This window comes from Natator depressus, chromosome 5, assembly GCF_965152275.1.
Source record: "Natator depressus isolate rNatDep1 chromosome 5, rNatDep2.hap1, whole genome shotgun sequence".
Taxonomy (NCBI): domain Eukaryota; kingdom Metazoa; phylum Chordata; order Testudines; family Cheloniidae; genus Natator; species Natator depressus.
Window position 1 is genome coordinate 95,595,322 of NC_134238.1, and position 12,169 is coordinate 95,607,490.

Genomic DNA, 12,169 nt, shown 5'->3' on the forward strand with positions numbered 1-12,169 from the left:
GAGATGAACAAGAGGGGATTACGTGTAATTATCATCATCAAGAATCATCATCTATGTCATTTCTGAATTTTCTTTCAATGTTTCTGCTTTATCATCACTCATGCTTTGCTACCAACCTCCCATCAACCCAGCTGTGAGACCTCCTTCTTTTCCCTACTTGTTCTTTTTGTCCCCTTTCCCTTCTTTTATTTAAATTAAAATGTAGACTACCTATTTCCCGCTCCTCTTCTCTCTGGGCCAACTCCCAGGTGTCAAATTCAGGCTGATTCTTAGGAATGTATGGGAAAAAAGGTGATCAAATATAAAACAATGTTTGACCCTTGATCCTGGCTCTCCAAGCAGCTGGGGTTGATTTCAAGAAAGCCAGGAATCCAACAAAGTTTTTCTGTTGATTTCAGTGGGGACAGAAATTCACCCCTGGAGAGTTTACACTCCATAGATTCTTTGGGTGAGATCCTCAACCCTGCATGCAAGGAGAAACAGGACTCTAAAATCCCCAGTTCTGGATGGCACTGAAGATTATAGCTGTAAAGATTCAGTACAAGGGCCTCCTCACAACTAGTGGCAAAGGAGGTGTGCAGAGGCATTCTGTGGACAGGACTGGGTCAGGAAGGCCATGTCAGGGTGGGGCTGCAGTACAGGGCACTGCAGAGATTCATCACACTGCTGCTATCTCTAGAGCCGAGTTGGTAGACTACCATAATTTAGACAGTCCTGGATTTGGAGGGTGTAAAGGTGGCTTGAAGCGACCTTAGTCTCCAACTTCTCCTAGGCTGCAAGTTCTGTGCTGGGTCCTTGAAAAGGGCAGCAGGCATATGGTTTACCATATACCTCTTTAATCCCCTACATATCCTCCCCTGCTTAGATTGCCCATGCCAGGAGCACAATTAATGTTAAAAGCAAGAACATTGTGCACACAGGCAGACATACATATATATAAAAATACACATACACACATAGGCAGCTATGTCCAGTCCACCTACAGCAGCAGCCCACATTACTATTCTCCTACTCATGTCAACGCTAAATAATTTTGTGCTTCAACCTGGTTCCAGGTCTCTCTCTCTCTCCCCCTCCCCCCTCGGCCTATTTAGGAGCATCTTTTTAATATACACGTTTTCCCTCTGCTCCTTAATCTCTCCATGTCTCTTTGATGATAGTGATTTCCCTCTTTACAACTTAAACCTTTATCCTTATAACCACTGGATCACTACTGTCATGCCGATCATGCTACGTTCTAATATTTTTCTTCTGATAGTTCATGAACTTCCAGAGGATCATTTCCACCAGAACATTTCTAACCTACAAAGTTTTTTAAAAAAAAATCTCTATCATTACATAGTTTTCCATGGATCTCATTATCCTAATGTCTAAGAAATCTTCAAGAAGAGTTTTAAAAATAATCTCAGTTTGTGAATATCTGATCTGTTTCTTTATGAAGATGAAAAAAAAGTAATTGAATAAATAAGAATAAAACTAACCAAAGCAGTGAGATAAAAGCACTTCAGTTCAGTAAAGGTAACAGAGAAAGAAAATCCCAAAACACAGAACATTTGACTTAAACATTTGCTGCATTTTAATGTTTTTAGATGAAAGGCTTCTGTTTGGCAAACTGTAACTAAACTTCAAAAACTTAATAGGGGACAAAGCTAAATTGCTTGCAAGGTCATATTTCAAGGGAAAAGGAAGAATTTAGAGAGTCAACACTAAGGTATTCTTTGGATACCTCAGTCTAAATCCCACCCAGATTTCTTTTGATTAAAGGAAGTGGAAACTGAGTGTATAAAAATTGTCTCTAGTCCAGTCTGATGTACACTGTGTACACCAGGGGTTCTGAATCTCTCTTTCTGAGCCCCCCACCCCATGCTATAAAAACTCCATAGCCCAGCTGTGCCACAACTACTCTTTTTCCTGCATATAAAAGCCAGGGCCGGCATTATAGCAGGGGATAGCAAGCAGGACAATTTCCCCGGCCCCCATGAAGCTAAATTGCTCAGGCTTTGGCTTCAGCCCCAGGTGGTGGGGCTCAGGGCCCTGGGCTACAGTCCCACGTGGCAGAGTTTTTGGCTTTCTGGCCTGGGCCCTAGAGAGTCTAACGCCAGCCATGCTTTGCAGGACCTGTGAAACCTCCTCATGCCCGGCCCCCCCGCCATGGTGTATACTATTTTGGTTCTATAGGTATAAGTGAGTGATTTGTGTGTGTTTAGATACAAATAGCTTATGTCCATTTTGTAAGATTGATAATGACATTTGAACAAATTGGCTTGCAAGAAATTGTCCTTTTTCCAAACAATTTATAGGCAGATCGGATACATCATACAGTCAATGGATCTCCTTTTTCAGCAAACAACATTCTTTATTTTTGCTAAACTGCACACACAACAGTTCTTTCTTATGTTTATATATCTATATATCTCCCCCAAATGCTGAGGTGACAAAAATGTGCTGTTCCTTGCTCTCAAAATCTCAGAAGCAGATTATTCTTTTATATCATTGGCCATTTGGGGGGGGATTGGGGAGGGGCTGCATAGCAGTATGAGTCTCTGGAGGAATTTTGGCTTGCTCAGTAGGAGCTCACACAGGCCCAGGAGGGTTCACTGGGAGGTAAAGAGTGACTATGGCATTGTCCTCACCCCACTCACCCCTAATGGAAGACAACATCTCTGGTAGGATTATCTCACAGCAGTGTCTGTGCTCCCCATCTGGATGCTCATATTGGAGTCAGATGCCATGAGGGCACTAAGTACCACACTAGGAGGCACTCAGCTCCTTAGAGAATCAGGCCATGTATGTGTAATCTGAAGTTTTCTTAATTGTGGGTTTCATTTATAATGTGTTTGGCTCCTTGGAACTGTGTCAAGAGAAAATAGCGGAGTAAGCCAGAACCTCTACAGCTTGTTTGAAAAGGCAGAAATGCTGCCCTCCTGTTTCTCACATGATAGTGATGTAGGGATCAAGCTCATTAGTGATACTGCTTAAAAAAGCAAAAACTATTCAGACTGCACCCATCTCAGTTGTGTGGGCTAGTACTCACATAAGAAGAGAATGAAAGGACAGCCATGGAGGACCCAAGACAAACATCCAAGAACCCCTTATCTGAGCAGTAGGCCTCCTGCAAAAAGTTTGAGAATCTCATTTATACATTCTTAGGACTATACCACTGGTGTCAGAATAATGTTTTTGAGGTTGGCAGGCTGGAAACTGATTTTTGCCTCCTTTTGTCTGTCAACGTGGCAATACTTGGGCTAAAAGTGAGACTTTTCAGAAACCCTTGAACCACCTCCACCTTAATCCTCCCTCCCCCCCCCCAGGCATGCTGTCAGCTGGATTTGTATGGAGAATTTTATACATATGCTAGGCATAACCTGCTGTTACCTCATCCTAGCATATGACTATTTTAGAAGAGAGGAAACATTTTCTTTTTCCTCTTCTAGGACAAAATCAGTTTGGGGAAACTCACTAAGGAAGGCTCCTTGTATGTTTGTCCCAGTGGTGAAGTTCCTCTTTCCATTGGTCAGCCTGCCTGTCACAGCGAGAGCTAGAAACCTGTCTACCTGGATCTGTGGATTTGAATCACATGTATTCAATTCAGGCGCGCACACATGTGCTTGCTCTCTCTCTTCCCCCTGCCACACACATGCCTCTAATTTCTTTTTTATCCACTGAAAAGAATTGAATATTTGTTAAGAAGTTGCTGCAAATGAGTTCTGAGCAAAAGCAACATCCAAGGTTTTGGGGGAGGGTTGTTTTGTTTTTCGCTTTTTGTTTTTAAAAAAGATAGAGCGTTCATTGATGTTAGGAAAGGGTCTGTTCTTGCCAGCTCAATCTCTGTTTTGGGGGATGGAACTCTATGAGGTGAATAATTGCATTGGGAGAAGTTGTGCATAGTCAGCTTTGGATTTCCAAATGAAAGCGAGAAGGAATTTGCATGATTTGCAGCAAAAATCGTTCCCCTCTTTCTAATACCCTATTTTTGAGCTTTTAGATGGTTATAAACCCTTATAAAATGTATCACTGAGGAGTACTGAAACATAGCTGGAAAATACCTCAGAATTACTGAAATATCAGTTGATTAGCGTAAGTTTATAATAATTGTTCATAAGGAAGGACAGCATAAACACATTTTTAGTAAATCATACCCTAAGATACACAGGGTTTTAATACAAATTACTCCATATGATTTGAGGAAAGCTGGAAATTTTGCAAATGAAAAAGAAAGCAAGACAAGAACAATTTTTTTTAAAAATGGTTATGGTGATCATTTTGTATTAGTATAGTAATGAGCCAATTAGTAAAAGGCTGAATGGACAGGGACAGTATGCCTGTCTTTCTGCTCGCTCATCCATCAAACAAGAACATTTCCCATAGTGCGCGCGCGTGTGTGTATGTGCATTACCCACCCTGCAGTGATTTGACACACTACAGTGCCACTAATCCCACAGCCATATTTGTGATAGCGATATAAATGACAAAAGGACAACTTGCATCAGAAAACAGTGCAGTAATATACTAGAAAATGGCCCTACAGAAGATAGAATCAAAGTCAGTAGAATTCTGTGCCCCCTAAACTCCATTCACTGTTAAGAAACGCTTACAGCATTGTGTTGAATGTCATTTCCTGAAGGCGATGAGACTAAAGCTTGGCAAGCACAGAGATTACATTCACTGTTCCAGTGTGAGCCTTATCACCCACCCAGGGGCAGATTGTGCCAGGTGGGTGCACATGAGGGAAATGGGTTGAAGACACAAAGAGCCTGCCCTCTCCTTGCAGCCTTGAACAATAGCTAGGAACATTAGCAGTCTCTGCAATTGGGGAAACACATGAAATGCTCTCTCTGATCAACCCCGGGGGCGGGGGGGGGAGGGGGCAAACTACCCCTCAAGGAGGTCAGGCAGGGAGATGGAGGAGGATAGTCAAGGGGAAAAAATGGTCCACGTTGCTTGCTAGGTATGTAGTGGGAACAGCTGCATTATCCAAAGGGGTAGTACAGCAAGCACACTCCCCTTGCTTGCTAGGGAGCTCCAGGAGGGATTGTGCTTTCTGAGATACAATCCCTTTTGGAGCTTCCCAGGGGGAAAACATATTTTTCTACCAGCCCCCAATGCTGAACAAAGGCAAAAACACCACAATCTAGAGCCATACGGTTTAATTTTAATCCAGTCTATTAAAAATAATTTACTTTAGGTAGAATACTAGCATTAACATACAATAATACCCTAAACAGAGTAATATCTCAAGGCCAGATTCTTGTACCTATTGCTCCCTTTTACTCACAGGGAGTGGCTCTGTGAGTAGACCAGGAGGAGCTTGATTTCCGTGGAACTACCAAGCAGAGTAAGGTGCCACTTGCCACGAATAAGAGTGACTAAAACCTGATCCTTATTTACCATTTAGTTTATAATACTGGTATTTGTTCCTACAATTTTCCATCTTCCTTTGTTTTGGGTTGGATCACGACCATCAAGTCATTTTCAGAGGGAAAGCTGTGCCAAGGGAATGAATTAATATTTGCCACAGGTGTTTTTAACTTTTGGGGCACTGCAGGATCTTCTTTATTCCCCCACAGCATCAACATTACTGAGTTAGCCTTTAGAGCCTTTGACAAAGGGAAAGTATACAAAGCGTGAGACTAATCCACTGGTGCACAAATAATTTCGTAGTTATTCACCTCCCTTAGAGAATGCTGCTAACAAGCTTCTTCTGCTTATTTGATCCCTGACCTTGTAGCAGCTTTGAACTCACTGCTTTCCTTCCCCCTTGTGTGTATAATGGTATAGTTTGTTACGAGGTTAAAGAGGCAGGTTTGGGAAAGATATGAATTTGATCATCTTTTATAGGGGCTGCTGGTGTGCTAGCAAAGAGTAGGAGGAGGAGGGCTTGTCTCAGCACTACAAAGCTAGTAATTGATTTCACTATTAAAGCAGCACTTTGAATTGTTCAGAAATAAACCGTGCATTGTAGAATGTCTCTAAGTAAAAGTTCCAGTATCCAAGGAGTTGACCACATGGTTAACCTTACGCTTGTACTTCGTTACAGCAAAGTATTCTCATACAGCCTTAAAAGCAAAGAAAAATAGAGATTTGTATGAGTGATATATCTATATAAATGTAGAAGCAGAGGAGAGAAGTGACTGGGTGAATTATGGGTGTGGTAAATAGAGCCTATCATCTTTATGTTGCCAGTGCTTACATGCAACATAGTCTTTGTTGGTACGTTTGGTTGCTGCTCACACCAATATGCACCATACTGTTATTTTTGTATGACAGTATTAACTGGAAGCTATTATTGCTATTGTAAATAATGCCAAATGGTAGTCAGCTATGCTTTTATTTCCTCTTAAAAATGTGAAGTACTTAGTTATGTCACCACATGCTTTGCTATGTCAAACACTGCACTTATCCTGGAACCTAATAGCTTCAGAGCCAGGTTATATATTATTATTGCTAATGCAGAGTGTGTTTAAGAAATGGTTTAGATATCTGTTGGTACCTAGATTAACATCTAGCACCTGCAAATATTTGCACATTTTACACACATTTGCTGCACTCTACTGTGAGTGCAAGTGGAGACTACTCATGGACACACATAAGGTTAAGGGTCCCCACACTATTTTAATCACTCACTGAACAGTGCTCAGTGGACTTGAGACTCACTATTCACTCCCTTACTCAAAAATATGCTGAAGAAAAAAGAGGGGGCAGGAAAGTGGGTGAGATGCTTCCTGTGGATACCCAAGAAGGAAGTGAGGCATCTTGCTATCACCTGCCCTTGGTGGGCAGCCTTGTTTGTACCTACTAGGAGTAGTTCCCCTGACTCCATCAGCCGGAAGCTCACCCCTCGCAGGCCCCTCGGGCTCCTCTGTCCCTCTGCATGTAAGCAACTGCACACTCCAACCCCTGTGTCTTCACAGTATCCCGCTGAGATGCCCATCCCCTGTTTCACTGGACACAGAGAATTTCCAGATCCTCTTCTGCCCAAAGGAGCTTCCCAGTTGCACTGTAGGGTGCAGCTCTGCCAAACACACAGCACTTACATTTGTTTATGGAGAAAGCTACTCTAAATTTATTTAACAAAAAACAGAGATTCAAATGATAGCGAGCAGAAATATTGGAAATAAAAGTTTACATATAAAATAAATTCATAACCTGTTCTAGAGCCTCAACTTAACTAACAAGCTGCACTGTTGTCTAATAAGGTAATGCTTACAAAGTCCTTCTTGGAGAGTTTTTTGACCAGGATGGTCATAAGATCAAACCCACTAAGAAGTTGTCTCCCCTGATGAAGGATACCAGTGCATCTTTCTGCACCTTTAGACAGTCCTGTGTTCTTCACCTGTAAACAGGTGTTACTCTCCTTCGCCCCCTCCCACTGTTCACCTCATCCTGTTAGTTTCTTCTCCTGAAGTCCCCACAAGCTCTTAATTAGCATTTGACTCAGTATGCAAATAGACTTCCATTGCAAGACACACAATAGACAATGGTCAACCAGGGAGATAGAGTCTCCTACCTCCTGTCTGGTGGAACTTGTTTTAAGGCATCTCACCTGCATTTAACATCAAGGTTTTAAGAATATAATTTCCAAACTATGTATACACACTTTTCCTTACATATTATCCACACATACATTTCATCAAGGCTATGATGAACAATGTGACACAGACTTTCGGTAGAGACTATACGTGATGCTCTTTGGTGAACTAGTATGTAAATACTGGATCCAGGGGATCCCTTATGCACATCTGTGCTTTCTGCCAGTCAGCATTAAGAGGTCCTTGGGTCAGAGTAGGGTTGCATCTGATGACAGGGACTTAAGTGCCATCTTTATAATAAATGCTAACTAATAATAATCATGCTAATTAAGGAGCTTAGCTACTACTTTTCTCAGAAGAAAGACTTCTACTAGGCAAGATGAACTTGCTCTGAAATGCTCTGAGCTCTGAAATGCAGGTCATGCTCCCAGTTTTCCACACCCAGCTCAGTTTTCACTTGGTGATTACACCTGCAGCAGTCTTTGGGAGCTCAGTTCTGCAAGGTGCAGAGCACCTTCAATTCACATTGACCACTTAACACCTTTCAGGACTTCACACCACCTTGCAGTATCAAGCCTCAGGTCCGCTGCATTTCCCACCCAATATGGATTATCAACATAACTCTTTCATATGAAGGGAACAGGGAGTAAGTGAACCAGCTATCAGTTTTCAGTGACCAGAGTAACTCTATTTGCTCCTGTACAGAGCCATGTACAGCAGTCTATTCTGAATTATAATGAGTAGAGTTCATTGAACCATAACCTCTTCCTCCAACTGGGCCTGTGGCCAAATAATTGTCCGATGACCTATCAGCTTCTGTAGGTAGGATGACTGAGGAATCCTCTTAGTATAAACCCAGATCTGATATTTCAATGTTCTGGTTATCAAAAGGAAAAACTCACTGGAAAGTTTAAATGTAATGGAAAGTTAAACATTTAGATGATGGGGGACCCTACAAGATTTGAAGAATTGCTCATGGGATATCCAGCTCATGTGAGCACCACATTGAGGAGAGTAGGTAATGAAGTGACAAGGGAATTTTTTTCCTCATGGCCACAAGCTTTAGGCAGTATAACTCACTAGTATATTGAAGGTAGACCTACAACAATCTATAATTTGTTTTTATATTATACAAATTGAGGTCTCATTCCCAGTCCATAAGAACGGCCATACTGGGTCAGACCAAGGGTCCATCTCGCCCAAGATCCTGTCTTCTGACAGTGGCCAGTGCCAGGTGTCCCAAAGGGAATGAACAGAACAGGTAATCATCAAGTGATCCATCCCCAGTCGCCCATTCCCAGCTTCTGGCGAACAGAGGCTAGGGACACTCCCACCAAAGTTTCAAGGGATACAAGAGACATGGGAGAACATGTAATGTATTAGTATTTGACCAGATCAATTACAGAGTTTGACAATTACTGGCTTGTAAGGGCAAACATAATAGAACAACAAATAGTGGAGATTTCCTTTTTAGTTTTATCTGATGTCTGAAATTTTCAAAAATTTACAAACTTAATTTTTTTTTAAAGTCTGTTTTTTACAAAACTTATGTTAAATAGAAATGTTTCTGTGAAGTGAAAAGAAAAAATGGAAAAATTAAAAAAATAATAATCCCCCAGAGCCTTTGCAGCTAATATTGCTGCACTATGCTAATGCATCAGAAGCTAATGGTGAAATAGTCCGTAAAATGACTATAAAGAAAAAGGAAAGTGGTTAGCAGTGAACAATATTTAAAAATATATGTTCGTAGTCAGAGTTCAGCAAATTCCTCAGACATTTTTTCCAGTTTGAATTTCTAAATAGAACAGTTTAAACTGTGCTCATTTTATAACAAATTGGCTAGTGCACAAAGTATACAAGAAAAATGTTCACGGAAACAGCGGGTGAAGTCATAGTCCTAGTCCTATTGAAGACAATAGGAGTTTTACCATTGGATTTCAATGGACGCAAGATTTCATCTGAAGAATATTCACTAAACTATTGGAAATGTTAGCAGAAAGCAAATTTTCAATAGTTAAATCTAAGTAATGGTACCAGAAACCTGATTCTAAGAGTTCTGATCAACCAAGCAGGAAACAGAAACATAGCATGTGAATGGTGTGTCCACCAAACACGAATCGACATAATATTCAAAAGTTGTACTCACGTGACCTGCTTGAACACAATCTTCAGACCAAGAATTATTCACTGGAATACTCTGGCAAATAATTTCAGCCAAGAAAAAAATAAAGGGGAAAAAATTGTAAGCTGCTTATAGAAAATTGGGGGGGAAGCAAAATTAAAATAAAATTCCTACAAATTATTTGCTCAGCTTTATTATATTAGACAAATGTCCTTATTTTAAGCAAAATAAGTTTTTAAACATTAATATTTCAACTTTATATGAAACTTTTGTATTTTAAAATGCATTTAATAAGCAAGAACACAAAATTGCTAATTAATTAAGCATGTAGGTTGAAGCAGGTAGACACCTGAATTTCATTATTTTTTCAGGTTCATCGTTAGTGCAACATTGCTATCCACAAGTAGAAGAAGCAAGTCTGGGTGTAGCTTATATGTAGAATTTTGTTATGGCATTGTTATCTATGAGTCAAACACATAAGGAGACTTTGTAGCAAATTGTGGTACTATGGCTATGTATATAGTTGGCAGAGGAGAGCCATTGTGTACATATATCAGTATATGGATGACATGTTGATATCCTGCTATGGCTCAGCACAATCTAATTTTATTCTGTTCTACTGGTATGTGTCCTCATTTCTTTATACTGTAAACAGAGCATAGCCAAACAATCCTCAAATAGATCATGATACCTTTGAATTTGAGCTATTTATTTTCTTATTTCTTTATGCATGTCATTTGCAGTGTTTTCTTTCATGAGCAACAGCATGATGATACATTTTCTTGCACCGTTAATATTTTGAACAATGTCACTCAACGTCAGTATCCCTTTGAAATTAAGTTAAGGAGGTGATTTCGGCTCATTTTTATTTCCTACAAGTAATTTTGTTTGGATTTAGCTTTATTTCTCTCTGCAGCCTAACAGAAACATGAACTTAAGTAGCCTGATCCCAATCATATCCTCCTCCACCCCATCATAGCTATTAATGGTCTGTTAGGGAGCTTTTGTTGTCAGTTCCTTGCACTAGACTTTGTGAGCTCTGTAGTCGTCTCCCACCTTTGAAATTGGTGAACTATCCAAATGCCAGAAGTAGTTTGATCATTGCAGAGGCTGAAGGAAAGGGACTAGTCTAGCAACCACACTACAGAGTGTTGGTTAACAATGAAAAGCCAGCTGATATTATTGGTTCTTATTGTTTAACTCTTAGCCTTTAAAATCCATTATTTTACCAAGTGGAAAGGGAATAATCACAATATTGTTTCTATGATTTGTGATCATCTGAGATCTTTTATCTCTCCAATTATGCATATTCCCCTGACTTCCCAGGCAGAGTTAGCAGTGGACAGCTAAGCAGCCCAGACTATCAATCTTACGGTTGCCTAGATCTCTCTTGAAGATGTGAGAGAACTACAGTGGGTTATCAGCAGAACTGACATGGTCTACTATGTAAAAACTTCATTATGTAATAACTCCACTAAAAACTTCACAGAAGCAATATATTGTTACAGTGTTATATCATGGCAACCATGTGTCTGCACTCTGTGAGATGCTGTCTCTAAAAATAGTCATTGTGACATGAACTGAACTCTATTTTCATAGTTAAGCTACTTAAAGTCTTTTGGAAATCAAGGCAAATGCTTGGGGGAATATCTGGGGTTAACATCACTCCATTCAGCAAAAGGAAACAGATGGTACAGAATGAGAAACTGACTAACCAATTTCTCTTATTAAAACAGATAAATATGATGAGAGATTCAATTGTCCAATGTTAAACAAATATCAGGGCCATGATTTTCAAAAGTGATTGATTTTAGTCCCTCAGTTTTAGAGTGCACCATTTGAGATCCTTTAGACGCCTAGAGTGAAATCCTGGATCACTGCAGTCAAAACCAAAACTCCCACTGACTTAAATGGGGCAAGGATTTCACCCCTGATCTCAAAGAGTGGGATTTCAGTACTTTGTGACAATCAGACCCCTTTAAGGTATCAAGTTGAAAATGTAGGAACCTACAAATCACTAGCCATTTTTTAAAATCTCGGCCATAATTTATATTTAGGCACTATCAGTGATCGTGACATGGGCAGTCATGTCCAGTAGTTAAAGCAGAAGTCAGACCTAGTGGTTACAGCAGGAGTAGATAGTCTGTAATCAGAGTCGAGACAGCAGAGCAGAGGGTCAGGACCAGGTTACCTGGAATAAGCCAAGGCAGGTGCCAGACTAATACCTTGAGCAGCTGCTGAACTGCTGCTGATGGTCTTGATTAAAGAAATACTAAATTCTTAAGGAGCATGATTCAGAATTAATTACTCTGAATAAAATTGACTTCCATGTGTCTACTGGGTGCTAAGCCACTTCTTTAAGTATCTAAATATGGATTTAAGTGCCTATCTTTAGGTATCCATTTTTGAAAATTGTTTGTTTGTTGTTTGTTCAGGAAGACAGGTGGCATATGGAGCGCTGGTTAGATTTTGGATGGCACAAAACTTTCCTGTGAACATTTAATTTAAACATCTCTAA

The 12,169-nt window shown here is 40.2% G+C and overlaps 1 long non-coding RNA gene across 3 annotated transcripts in view; it reads right to left on the reverse strand.

Annotated features, from left to right (window-relative positions):
- The window catches only part of LOC141988239 (uncharacterized), a 289,482-nt gene that overhangs the window by 236,614 nt on the left and 40,699 nt on the right, over positions 1-12,169 (reverse strand). For 2 of the 3 annotated variants that reach the window (XR_012639707.1, XR_012639708.1), the window contains exon 2: positions 9,676-9,726. The exons of the other annotated variant lie outside the window; for it this stretch is intronic. This is a non-coding gene — a long non-coding RNA (uncharacterized LOC141988239). The remainder of the gene's footprint in view (positions 1-9,675; positions 9,727-12,169) is intronic. 3 annotated transcript variants of the gene reach the window in all.